The following is a 13,230-nucleotide window of genomic DNA, read 5'->3' on the forward strand; positions in this document are numbered from 1 at the left end:
TGCAAACTGTTGGTGAAGAAAGGTTTTTTAGTAGTAGCTGATGTTTATAACGATTTTGAGAGCAGATCACCCAAATGTTCTGCTTTATAAATAGTGCAGCTGTGAAAGATTTAGAGATACATGGAACATGGGGAATACAGTGTTACTTCTGTCCAGCAAAATATTCAGCCTTCCAAAGGCAGGCAAAATTTGGGGGGTTTTATGCATGCAGGTTATTTAGGACTGTTTGCATTTAGATTCAGAACCTGAAAAATTAGTTTCCTGGCAGTATTACTCCCCTCCTAAAACTAAAATACCAGTTTGTAATAATAACAGATACATGCTTAGGGCATGGCCATCCAATGGGAAATAAAGCTTAAATATTCAATTTTTATGCTACATTAAAAGAATTTGACTTTTGGCCAGTTAAAATAATTTTTCAAATCCACTGTGTTCTTCCTATAACTTTTTTGATTACTTGGACACAGAAATCACTTTTTGAAATACGGTAAGAGAAAATATCTATTTAGCATTAGAGTGGGAGGTGTATCTGCAACCTTATTGTTCTTTTTTTAAATCTGAATGAGCATTTCTTATTATAGGGGAATAGAAAAATGTGGGAGTCAATAAATAGTGTTTTAATATGAGCTAGCAGAATTGAGGAAATGCAGCTGGGGATAGAAAATGGCTAGAGGCTGCTATGTAGTTCTTACTAATCTAGAGTGTGAAATCTTCAGCTATGTACTTATCCTTTCTTCCTCTCTTTTTTTCTTTCTTAGAAATAACTTCAGTCAGTTTATTGATTAGTTTTTACCCCAGATTTTTAACATGTAGAAGTTGCTGTGACTCCTGGTTTCACCAGGTACCTGTCACCTTGACAGCACTTGTAGGCTTGAATCAAAGCTTCCCTGCATGTTTGGAAAAGTCCTTAGTTTATGAAGGCCTTGCCAGATGATTGAATGGGAACATCAGAAACCAAGGCTATCTCACTGTAGTTCTTTGCAACACAAAAATGTTCATTGGTGTTTTATGTAAGGTTTAATAAGAGCTTCTTCTTTGAGCACTCATGGTTTTAAAGCCAAAACCATAATAATATGACAAACAGGAGACAGGGTGTGGGGACATGTGCACATGACTAATCAATGCATACTCACTCTCTGTTTGATCTGCATTACAGAATTTAATCCTGCTTCTTTGTGGATACAGATGGCTCCTCTGCACTGCAGCCAGCCTTGGTTTTTCCACAGGAAGACAGAAAACAGTGGATGGCCACATGGGAGTACACAGGTGATGGACTGAACAAAGCTAAATTTCTTCACTTGCTCACATAGCAGTAACATAATGGAAGTAAATAGATGAAGGACTAATAATTCTAAAATAGAGATAAATTGAATACTATACATACAAAAAGCAGCCAGTAAATGTAAATGTGCTGTCATATCACAGCAGGAAATGAGGCTTCTCTGCCTCAGCTTCCCCATCTATAAGCAGAATTGGTCCACAAAGTTTCTTGGCATCCAAAAAGTTTTAAACCCAGTCATAGATCAGGCAACTTTTTTTACAGGAGACTACTCCTAATTAAAATGGTTTCTAGTCGGACAGTTTCCTTTATTCTCTTCTGCTTTTGTAATGCCCCATTATTTCCAATTTCTGTGTTGCATTATTCTCCCAGCCAGTCTCTGAAGCTCCTCTCCCAGCACAGTTATAGTTACTGTGGCACCCTTGGTCAATGTTCAGCTGCAGTACATGATTCCCACAGATGTTCCCATCAGTCAAATTGTTCTCTGCTTAAACATTAGCATTGCTTCTTGGGTTTTTTTCCCTAAGCTCAATGTCTCACCATCTATCATTGCCCCTCTTTTATAGCTTGTCAGCCAATTTAAAATCCATGGACAGTGCTCATTTCTAACCCAACTGAGTTTCATTTCTCAAGTACAATTTCTGAAGTATTGCATCTGCTGTCTACCAATACTGGGTACAAGATCCAAAATTGCTTAGGGTTACAAATTTGTGACCCCCCACTGTAGTCAGCCTGTGCTCCAACACGTATGTCTGGGATCATAATTTCACTCATTGCTGTTTATTACTCATGTTTCTGCTGTCAGCTGCTTACTTTCCTTCAAAATCCCCAAAACCTCACTTCTGTTATTTTCCTAGGGAATGTCATGTAGTTTAGCAGACGATCATTTCCACGATTACTCTTTATTCATCTTCTAAAGTTCAGTGCCATCCAGCCATCTGGTCTTTCATTAGTTCTGCAAAAGCCCTAACCTACAAAGAAAAAAATACTCACATGGCTAATTTTAAGTATGTGAATCCTAACGATGCAAAGAAGACTGCTCATATTTTTTGACAGAGGCATATAGATAACTCTTGCAGAACCAGGCCATAAAATACTCTAAAAAGATTTCTGTGGTTAATCATATAAAGTAATTAGCATGAACACTGCAATGTACTTCACAAAGAAGTGTTAATAGGCCTGTATTAAGGTTTTCCATGCATTTCTTTACTAGCTCTTTATCAATCACCTGGGCATCAGACTTGTGACAATATGAAGAGCAGTGTAAGTATTCACCTGAAACATGTTGGTGGATGTATGCTTTCAGGACATTTGGAATCAAATGCAGAGTGTTCATCATTTCTCAATTAGCCATTTTGCTTTCTCTCTTCCTCATTGGTGCTAGACATCCACATATGAGTACATTCAGTTTAAAATCAGCATGATCTTTTTTTGGTCTTCTTCCTTAAATAGCAGATTTTCTCTTAAACTACTCATCCTCACTAATATATGTGTAAAACCCCATCTCATTTGTTTTGTATTCTGCAATGAGAATTCATTTCTTTCTGTCTAGAGAGGTGTTACTGCAAAGGAGCAGGTTTTTTCATGACTGTATCTCAGAAACACCTTTTAATTTGCATTGCTTAGTTAAAAAACATCTGCCCTGCACCAATTTTTAGAATGCCATTATTTAGGTGTGAACCATTTTGTGAAAGGCAGCTTGTTACTGCTTTATATCATAAATATCCTTTAAACACCTCCTCTTTGAACTTCTGACTCATCAGTCTGGCATGTGAAATTCTCTTCTGTTAATTACAAAATACTGATCTTGCTCATTACCACTGTAACAATAACACCTAGTTAGGCATAGAATGCTGCTTCTCCTGGCAAACTGCAATGTTTCATGTTTCAGTGCTGTCACTTAGCTTATATTAAATCAGTTTGCACATAGCCAGCTTTGTACATGCCTCTGCAAAATCCTGAATGTTCTTTTGTAGGCTTCTGAATGCAGACCAGGTGATGTGGAATACACAGGATGAATATCACTTGCTACCATTAACTTGTAGATCTTTCCCCAGCCCAAAAATGCATTGTGCATTTTGCTAAGCAACAGAGGAGATTATGTATTTTGGTTTTTTTGAGTATGGATCAGTAAAACAAGGAGAAATCAAGTATTTTTTCCTAGGACCTGTAGTAACTCTGCAACTGAATTTCCAGAAAGCCAGTAAATGGCTTAACTGCAACACTGCTCCTTCTGAAAAAGTAAAGCCTCCCAGTCACCTTAACTGCTAGAAAATCTTAGTCAGATAAGGTAAAGGCAAATTCACCTACCTACCTCCAACTGATTTGAGTCAGCAGGGATTATTCAGGGTTACTCATCTGCTTTTATATCATTTATTTGTTATGTGCATTTTCATACAAGAACAGCCTAGGAGAAAGGAACATCCTGAATGTAAGATGACCAGAAGAAACAGATAGACTGCCCAAACTCTGGAGTTGGACTATGCACAGATGTAAATAATCAACAAATAGCTCTTCCCCTAAAAGAAAACCACAAAATATCCCCAGTAGGATCTTTCAGATTAAAAGGTTTTAATTCCCACTATATACTTATGTAATCACAGTCCAGATGAGAAATTATTAATGATAACAATAAGCAGGTGTTTGGCTGACTAAACTGTCAGGTAGAAAGTTACACAGGTAGTCAGTAAGTTTGAAATAAACACTACAGTGTGTTTCCTGACATTCACAAGTCAGGAAAAAATGTATTTTTAAACTTCTTGAAAGCAAGCCACTTTTTGAAAGTCTCTAGATTAAAAGCATTGTGAATTCATTTCAAGCTTAGCATAACAGTCCTGATGGACCAGGATGTTCTCTGGGATAAGCAAACATGGCATCTCCAGAAGGAAGAAATTTCAGCAGAGCAAACTCAGTTCAGGATCATTTAATGCAAAATCTCCATGCAATTTCCTTTATTTAAACCATTATTAAGAAATATCCTTCAGCTTATCACATGTGAAGCATAAGCTTCCTTTGGTATTAACTTTGACACTTGGGGGATTATATTAATACAGGTGATAGTACCTGTTAGTGAGCATTTGATTGCCCTCACTGCAGAAGGATTTACTCTTGTTATTGATTTGTTGGCTAATATATTGGTTGGAAATCCCCTGGTATTGCTGGTAGCTGCGTATTCTAAATTTTATTGGATTTGTGGGCTATTTTCCTCTGTCTTTAAACTTATGATCACTTTATAAAAAGAAGAGCCCAAGAGTAAGCTGAAAAACAATCTGTGTTTTTATTTTGCTGAAAAGGAAAGCTGTCTTGTTTTGCTTTGTTCCCGGTTGTTGATTGCCTTTGTCTGGCTTTTGTCATGGTTACTCTTGAGACAGGCAACAAACTGAGAATACATTGCTGCAGGAGCCAGCAAGAGGAGCCATTACCTCTAATGGGCCAGGGGTCACCTGGGCAAGCTCTGTTTCATGCAGAGGATAGAAATCAAACCCACATATTCCTCACTTGCCTCGAGTGTACAGGCTGCTGTGACTTCTTTTATAGTACGACTTTCCTCCTAATCATTTCCCTCAGTCCTTTGGGCAGGGCTTGATTGGAGCTGGGATAAGCCAGCCTGACCCTTGAGGGCAATGTCGTGGGCATGCAGGCAGCCCCTGCCCACTGGCACAGCCCAGAGGGGCCAGGCAGGGCACCCAGAGCAGGGCTCTGTCCCTGCCCTGCAGGTGGCACAGCCAGGGAGAGCTCCTGGAGGCCTGTGGTGGTGACAGCAGTGCCTGGCTTGCCCATTCCCATGCTCAGCCTTGCTCTGTGCTCCAGTAATCAATATATTCTCAGTCTTTGTTATTTGGGCCCCAGGAGAGGTAAATTGATTTATCTTTATCTTTTCTTTGCCGAGGTATAATTCCTCTGTCTTTACACACTAGAATTTCTGGTAGAATATCATAGAAGTGTCACAAATAATAAATGCAGAATTGGGCCTCCAGGACACAAAATGTCTCCTCTTTAGTTTTTCTTCAAGATTGATTCATAAAACTTGATCAGAATTAACAACAACGAAAAAGGGAGTTTAATTAAACCCATATTGGGAAATGTCTAAAGAAATAAAGTGTTTCATTATGTTCTCTTAATATATCCTACAAAATTCATCCAATTAAGGTTGGCGCTCAAGTTATTTTTAAGATGTGGCATGAATAAGATAACCTAAGATATTGTATGATTGCTCCAGCTGAGACATAATAGTTGAAAGTCATTTTTTCCAATAAAAATAACTGTGAACAGTGCTATTAATTAATTGTAATGATGCTACTGGGAGAAGTGTATGACTTCCACTGCTGAATAATCAACAAAAGTAAATTAGCTTTAAGCAACAAAATGTGCATGTATGTGTATGTCTGTGAGTGTAAATGACCTTGAGAAAGAAGAATTGAGAAAAGCAGGTTAAATACAGTTTTAACCATCATAAGAATTTTTTAAATTATGCATTTTGAAATATAATCCATGTAAATTCAATACTCTGCAAGGCAAAATTCATTGTGAGTCTCTTCTTACATATTATAACTAAAATTCACAGACGTGTACTTGTACCCGAAACATTTTCAAATTTTGGCTTTATCCCGTGAAGAAATATGGTCCCTGGTGTATTTCATTTCTGCTTCTAATTTAAATTTAATAAATCTTCAGCTTCTTACCCTTTGTCTCTCAGTCCTCACTATCTCTTTCAAGTGGGCTGTATTTAAAGAGAAAGCATTTCCCCATTGTGGATATTTTTGATCAGCCTTTTCAAGCTGGTTTAAAACATTCAACTTCTTAACATAGGAAATTCATTTTTAGCTGTATTTATCTATAAATTTAAGTCCTTCCTTCCTTCCTTCCTTTTGAAGACTACATATTTTTCAGTTTTGAGTGCTTCACAGCTGGAAATTAGAAATACTAGATTAAGTGTTGATTATTTAATTTAATAATATCCCCCCCCACTGGCTCCTTCATATTTGTTTCTTTTAAGATGGTTGTTTTCTTATGAAAATGTAGATAGAGATATATAAAGAGTCAAACACTTAATGAAATATTGATTTTCATCTTGTCTCGAAAGGAACCAGTACTTCCACAGTTTCTCTGCTGCAAATGTTCTGTGCACAAAATATATAAACAGAGCATTTTTGAACATAACCTCAGAGTGGCCATTGTGAAATTATTATATTGGTTTGGTGTACAACTCTTACCAACAACTATTTTCAAGCAGAATTTAGTATAGCTTTTTAGCAGAAATATGCACGTCAAGGGACATGTGAATTCCATAGTATTTCTACTGCCTAAAAGTGCAACTTGAATGAGGATAGATATATGAGACATAATTAGAAGCAAATCAGAGATGGATTAGTATGGTTATTCTACCCACAGTTGATTTTAAGTTACTTAAATCTAACGGTACTGATGTACTTCAGCCCATCAAAATTTCAGGCAAATATTCATGCACCCTTGTGTTGCTTTAGAGCCAAGTCTCAGCAAACAGTTATAAGACTCAAGCTTCTTTTGATGACAAATAACCTGAAATAAGTATTGTGATGTTCACATGTATGAGCTATATGGTATTATTGACTAAAATATGTGAATGATTTCTAGTAAGTATGATATACATGATGAATATATTTGTGATTGTGCTGACTGACAGTAGACAAATCATGCCTTTCATTGATTAGAATTGATTAGAATGTATACCTTAGATTCTTCTTGTCTGGAATTATCTAAAACCACAAGACTGCAATTGAGCCTGTTCCAATGCCTGACCAACCTCTCAGGAAAGAATTGCTTCCTAGAGCCCAGACTCAACTTTGCTAGACTCACATCTAATCCACAGGCTTAGTCGGTGTCTCAAGACCTTTTCATTTGACCTGTTAAGACTCTGGTGAGAGGAAACATTCCCCCACCAGCATGTTGTAGCTGTTGGTGTGCACAGCTGCCTTTGCTGGGCAGAAACACAAATTCTGTGTCTGAGAGAGGCAGGAAAGACAATCATTATTCAATGGGGTGGGTGTCTTCCAGAGTCTCTTGCTTCATGCAGTGTGTGTGTGCCTGTGTGCACAGAGGGACTGCTGGGGCTTTCCCATCTCCATGTGCAAGTGGTGTTTCCATTCAGATATTTGAAGTCTCATCACTGTTTGGAATTTTTTTTTAAAGCACTCTCAAGCTGAGAGGAAGTGGTAATGCACTTGGGCTACGTTATTGTGCCGCTTTGCTTTTTATGGCACCTTGTGAAATAAAATGCTTGATTAAATTTTATAAAGGCTCTAAGGTTCCTGAAATGTTGGCTGAAAAAAAAATTCTTTATGGGATTTTATCCCAAGTCTATTGGTGTTGGCAGTTGCATAGTAACAATGAGGAGCTGCAGTGTGTTTTGGCTGTGTCCCAGAAAGACCCCTGGCTGGAAAAGTGACTCAGAGACTTTTCATGGAATACTGGTGTGATGAAAAAATGTGTCCAAGAGTAAGTCAGACATCAGAGCCTTAAAGACCTACGCAGCTGAACAAAAAATATTGTTGTCCCTAAATTCAAGCTACCACGAGCTTTTAACAATGGTTTGCACCTTGCTAGATAATAGATGCAGAAAAATAGATTTGGTGGATAAGTTTTGGCACCCAAACTGATACTGGGTATTCTAGGTTTGCCTAAATCCATAGGAACTAAGGTGCAAGAACAATTCTAAATAGGAAAGCCAAACCTTCTTTTTAAAATTGCCTCTTTAACCTATGAAATAGCACATAGACTAAAAAACTCATTCACAGAATTTTTTTTTATACATGAAAAGCTGCAGAATGTTTAAAACAAGTGACCCTTCCATCCTCATCTAATGTGGGTAGTTTTAACATAAACTGACTTTAGTGATTTTCACTTTAGCCTTGCCTATTAAAATAAAAGTATACTAAAGAGAAAGCTGGAAGAAACTGTTATAAATAATGGATACTTTCATTATTATCGAGCAATTCAATTGCATTTTTGTTGGGAAAGGCCTTTTATGCAGCTGTGCTATGTAACTTGCTTCATCTGCTCATTTTGAGTTCTAACAGAAAGTTTTGAGGACCTGAGCAGAGAAAGTCTTCCTAAGCATATAAACTATAATAGTGATCTAACATATGCCTTCAACATCTGTGCTTTGCTGGCTTATAAAATTTCTATGAGAGTATGTTTTGATGATGTAAGCAGCATTTCCTCATGCTTTCTATGCATGAGAAAACAAACAAATGCAGGGATATTGCTCTGCCATTCCATCAATGAAATATTGTAAGTATCCAATTTTCTGTAGGAAACAGTGCTACAATGGCACTCCATACCCTCTCCACTACCTATAAACCAATAGGGCCAAGCATTAGGGGAAAAAAATAAAAAAGAAATTAAATAACCTTTTCTATAATCCTGTAGACTGCCTTTTTCCACATGTGTTTTCTGTTAAACAAATATTATTAATGAACATTTTCTAAGATTGATTGTCATCTCGCAAAAGCTAGAAAAAACTTAGAGATCTCATCTCTCACAGGACAGGAACAAATCAGTGAATTATGTGAATTTCTACAACAAATCTGTAATTAATGTGAATTTCTACAACTAAAACTTTCTCCTAGAATGATAGAAGGAAGAAACTCTTCTTTTAAAGGAAGAAAAGTAAAAGGACTCAAATCTCTTAGATGCTTTAAACATGCTAAGTATATTTAAAGCTATTTGTCTTAGAGTAAATATGAAGTGATGGAATTTTGATTCTATTAAACTGGGTAGTAGTAAAACTATCCTAGCAGGTTCCTCTAGTTCCATAAAGTTTCCAGCTAAATCACTGAGATGGAGCTTAGAAGTGTTCATGCTCTTGAGAACCTTTCTGCTAAATGTAAGCTTCTATTTTTCTGATTTAGAAATTCAGCTGAATACTTATAAACACAAAAGTAGCCCCCAGAGAGCTCTGTCTGAATTGTTCTCTAGACTATGCATTTTGAAAATGTGCATTAAACTTCTGCAGTTGGCATATCTTTCAGGGCTGTTCAGTGTAAGCACTGGGTGTTCAAAGAGCTGGGAAATCTGCTCACTCATTTGGCTTTTACTCTTCTGGTCAGTATTGCAATACATGTTGAGAAGCTAAATCTACCATGCCGTATTTCCTTCTATAAAATTGGAATATTTGCTTACTGGATCACTTTTCATGCAAAAATGTTGAAATTATCATATAACTGTCTTTGGGCTTTTTAATAGATATGACAGAAATATAACAATATCTGGTATCATCAAGTGTACTGATGTGTTTTAGCAGAAGCAGAACACCTGTTTTACTATTTTTAAGTCTCTGGGTTTTGAAAATTCATCTCTCCTATTGCTGGTTTCCTAACTTTATGTGCTAGAGGTTGCTGAAAAATTGATTATGTCTTCCTGCTCATTATCAGTTACTCTTCCTCTTTCTAGCAGTTCTATATTAGTCTGATTCTGTGGAGGGAAAAAACCAAAACACTACTGTTGCAAGTTTTTAAATACTCTGGAGAAGGAGATAAGCTGGGGAGATATTCCAAATATTTCAATGATAACAAATTTAAACCAGTAATGATTTTAACAGGACATTGGAAGGAGATTGTTGAATTTGGAGCAGAATGGTGACTCCCTGTTCATGTTGAATGTAGCCAGAAAAGTACATTGGACTTGTACACAGTGTACAAGTTTCTTTTGCTAGGAAAATTTCAAAAATTCTGTTACTTTCCAAAAACAAAAAAATCCAAAAAAAATCCAAAAAAATAGATTCAATCACCGGGGGAAAGAATATAAAGCCTTGCAGTCTCATAAAAAAGACGTAAAAAACATGTACAAAGAAATCTAGAGATGTAGATGAGATTCAGCCAGGTTTTGCTAAAATGACTGGGGTAAATCAGACCACAGAAACATGGCCAGACACCATCCTTGAGCAGACAGTATTTCAGCTGTACACCACTCCCTGTGAGCAGTTCAGGCTCTTGCTGCTGAAGGCTGTCCCCACAAAGTTTCAGTGTCATAGCAGTATTGGTTTCCACCTGTTAGAGCTGCTCCATGCAGGAAGTCACTGCAGGATAAACATGAAGATGTGATAGCACAGGGGGCTTTCCTCCCTGAATTTCCTTCATACAGCACCTGCAGGCAAAACACCCAAGGTAACCAACTCCCCTTCCAGTGCCAGCTCACAAGGAGCAGCTGCTGCTTGCTAAATGCCTCCTTCCCTACCCTAGTCTGGGTCACCTTCTGTAACTCTAGATCTGTCTTGTGGCCATAGCATTATTCTGATTTTCTGCCAGTGTCTTCTGTTGGCAAATGCTTTCTGCCACCTCTCAAACACAAAAATAAAACCTGTTCTCCTTGCCTCTGTGGCAGCATTATTGCTCTTTAATGGCAAATAAAAATGGTAGCAAAATATTTGTTGCTGTAGTAAGGATTCTTTAACCTGAAAACATTGTGAAGGAATGATCTGGTTATTTTTAAGATAGACAAAGAAGTGTAAAGGCTAGAAACCTTGGTGCTTTGTGCTTTATTTTATTTAATTGAGCAGTTCCTCACGTCTAAAGAAGCTATCCCATAATTTCTTACATCCTTTTCTTGCACTTTTTGTAAACAGGCTGGTCATTTTCAAGGACAGAATATTGGACAGGATATGTGGGGCTTGTGCTCTGGCACAGCAGATCCAGTGGTCAAATTCAAGGTGACTTACAGCACAGCTGTTTTCCTCTGGTCCTGGAGCCTGTTCCTTGTGTCATCCTGTGATAAGGTGTGGCAAAGTGACAAGTTACCTAGATGTATTTAATTTGAAATGAAATATGTTGCTCTTTTTTTTGCTTCTGTTTATTAATTTTTTATTTTAATGGCATGTCATCTTAAAATATATACCTGAGAATACTTCTGAACTAGGGAATGTATTAGCCTACAGGTCACTTTATTATTTATTTATGCTTTCTTCCACACAGTCATGCTACAAAATATGCAGCAAAGAGATTCTGAGTTTTAGGAGAGGCAGTGATGTCACAATGCAGAGTGAATAAAATAATTAGCAATATCAATTATGATTTTTGTGTGTGAGTGTGTGTCTCATGCTGCTTTGAAATTACATCTACGAATGCAGAGTCCGGCCCACACTGTGTTTCCATGTTTGCACAGGAAAATACTAAAAGTTCTGCTAAATCCTTTCCTGTTCTGACCTTCCAGATCTCCACTGCTTCAGTGAACCCTTTTGCATCCTGGCCTGCAGCAGGTTTGGTTTGTTATGGTAAACCATGGCAGGTTGTTTTTAAGGACCCCGTACACTTGGTACCAAAAGCTGTATGCTCTCAGCCTGCTGCACGCATATCCTTCACCCCTACTTCACACAAGCTGAGAATTTGAGCTGGAAGGTGGGCAAGAGAGCTCTTTGTCTATCACCTATAAAGGCAGAGCTCCCCACATGGGAAACTCAAACAAGTAACAAGGTTTGAACATCTAAATCCTTGGAGGTATAGAAGAAAATTCAATTTTTAGTACTTGTGCGGAGAAATGTTATTTCTTCTCAGAAAAACTTGAATTATGACAGAGAGGTTACACGGAGATCAATGTGAAGTTTTTGCTTCGATAAAGAGTAGATATTGATGGCTGTTGATGATAATTATGCAGCAAAAATCTAGGTTAAAAATCATGCCTCAGCTGTGTGTCCACAGTGCTTGGATGTTCAGGCAAGCAATGAATGGAAAAGCTGGGTTCGTCTGGCATTTGATATCATCATATCCTTGGAAAGAATTCTATCTGCAAGAGTGAGCCTATGCAGTCTCAAGGTATGAGACAAGTAAGACCTACAAATAAAGCAGGGTGAGATACTTGCTGTTGCTTATTTTGAAACGAATTTTCTGCAATCCAGTATCTCATTGTCTAATAAAGTTTTGGTTCTAAATAGTTTGGTTTAAAACATATTCATAAGAGTTTGTTATTTTCTGGAAATTCTGTAAAACTTTTCCATGAGAGTTGAGCTCAGTTCCATATTCAGTAGAAAGGGGCATACTTAGGGCTAAGAACCGCACCCTTAAATTAATGTCAATAGCAGCTGTGTGTGAGCATCCAAGGACAGACCTTTTTTCCTCAGGGTATGTTCTACTTTGATGTTCCTGGAGTCTATAACCTTTTAAAGTTAATGGAAGTTACATGCTACAGTATACATCAAGGAAAAAAAGATACACCCTGCAGTTAAATATAATAACATTCCTCTTCATAGACCACTACTGGGCACTGTGTTCACATTGCTGAAAAACATGCCTTGAATTAGGCTCTGTACTAGTGATTTATGTCGTTATTTACATCTGCCACTGCAAACAGAAATAGAAATGTTGGCCTGTCATGGCAATGGGCAGACTAACAAGTTCCTACTACACCATGACAAATCATTAGTGTGGCAAATCAGCAGCTCTGCAGCTGCAAGTGCCAGCTCCCAGCAGTGCTGCCTGACACAGACTAAAGCAGCAAGGGCTGACCTGCTGAGAGTGATTTCCCTCATGATTCTGGAGGCATGCGTGTGTCTAGGCCTCCTCTGGCCACTAGTGGAGAGGCAAGACTAGATTTTCTGGTTTAATATCATTATGTGTGTCCCTGGAATAGAATTTCTTTATAGTTCTCCACCATTCTTTCAGCTCTGTGAAAGCTTGCATGTGTGTGTGTTTGTGCCCATGAGTTTCCGTGCCTGTGAGGACCCCCTGTGCCTGGCTGTGACACCACCCAGCTCTCATTCCCATGCTGGGAGCTCCCCACCTGTCTCTGAGCTGCTGCTGCAGAAACACTGGGCTGTGATTGTTTTGTTATAAGAGACAACAGCAATAACTATTTAATAACATAACCAGGTATTGCCTCACAAAAGGGAACATGATGTTTACCCTGGAGTATACACTATCATTTTATCTGCTTGCTCTGAATGACACCTTTTGCATGCAGCTCATTTTATATTGATAAAGCAA

The sequence above is a fragment of the Agelaius tricolor genome, unplaced genomic scaffold (genome assembly GCF_023055355.1).
Source record: "Agelaius tricolor isolate 1412-34295 unplaced genomic scaffold, bAgeTri1.0.p SCAF_11, whole genome shotgun sequence".
NCBI classification, from domain to species: Eukaryota; Metazoa; Chordata; class Aves; order Passeriformes; family Icteridae; genus Agelaius; species Agelaius tricolor.